Raw genomic sequence first — 1,253 nt, forward strand, 5'->3', positions numbered from 1 at the left:
TGATGTTTATTGCATCTCTCCATCCAACCTGGTATAACAACAAGATGTGTGCCTCCACCTGTTCTGTGAAATGAAGCATCAAAACAGATCAGCACCAATTTTGTTTTAATCAAAATATAAAAAGCTCCTGAAACTTGGAACAACTTGGGTTAAAGTCAGGTTAAAAATACTTAAATGTTTGAAAGCAATGCAGTTTACTAGCTTCTCATTTTTGGTAAAATGTAATAAATTAATGGCACATTTTCATTTTGATATTCTTCTATCCTCTTTGTCATTAGTCAAAAGTAACTGTGGAAAAACACAGATATTCGTAGGTGTGTTTATACTGCTAGATCAGTTTTTGGGTGGAATTGAGGAACTAAATAAAAACAAAGCCAGAAAGTGAGATCATTGTTTGATCAGTAATACATGACTGTAAGAAACTCTACATCCTCCGGTACAATAATGTTTTTGTCCAACAATTGTACATTTCTAACCTTTATTGTTTTTATATGGAGCAATACTCTTCCACTGCCTAGAGGACAGAATCAGACCTCCAAGGAAATGTGTGCACACACTACATTTAGATTTTACTTTGTGTTTTTCGTATGTACTTTGCTACAGAAAGAAGAAAAAGGGAAAAGAGTGGGTGGGCCTTTTCTGAACAGCAGTAACTCTGCAAAATAACATGCCTTTATATATGTACCTAAAAAAAATTCAAACATTTTTGGAAAAGTGACATTTTCAAAAGAAATGTGTATTTAATATAAGTAAAATCACAATTGTTGAGATGAAAATGTTTAGTCATTTTTCCAAATACTGAACATTTAGTTTTTTGTTTCAACAAATATTACCTGCTACAAAGTCTTTTACCATTTAATTTTTTGCTATGTACTAGGATTTTATTCCACTTTTAATCTATAATTTATAGATTATTTTGGGTGTTTTGTAGGATCATTTTCAGGAAGGTGACACACCCACCCAATCAGATCACAGACAAGTGAAAGCAGAACAGATTATTGGCTGGAGTACGCTAATCACGTGCTGACTGACATTACATGCCTTAAGCCAATTACAAACCCCCTGGTTCTAATTGGTCCTTACTGCTCATAAATATTCACAACCATTTGGGGATTTCAATTTGATTGGCTGAGAGGTCTCACATGTCCTGCTCTTAATGTTTTGTGTTTTTGCCAGCTCTTTCAAAGTCTTCACAAACTATCCTGCAAAAAATAATGAACAATACTAAAAACAGACAAAGACAGGAGACTGAA

The sequence above is a fragment of the Girardinichthys multiradiatus genome, chromosome Y (genome assembly GCF_021462225.1).
Source record: "Girardinichthys multiradiatus isolate DD_20200921_A chromosome Y, DD_fGirMul_XY1, whole genome shotgun sequence".
Classification (NCBI taxonomy): Eukaryota; Metazoa; Chordata; class Actinopteri; order Cyprinodontiformes; family Goodeidae; genus Girardinichthys; species Girardinichthys multiradiatus.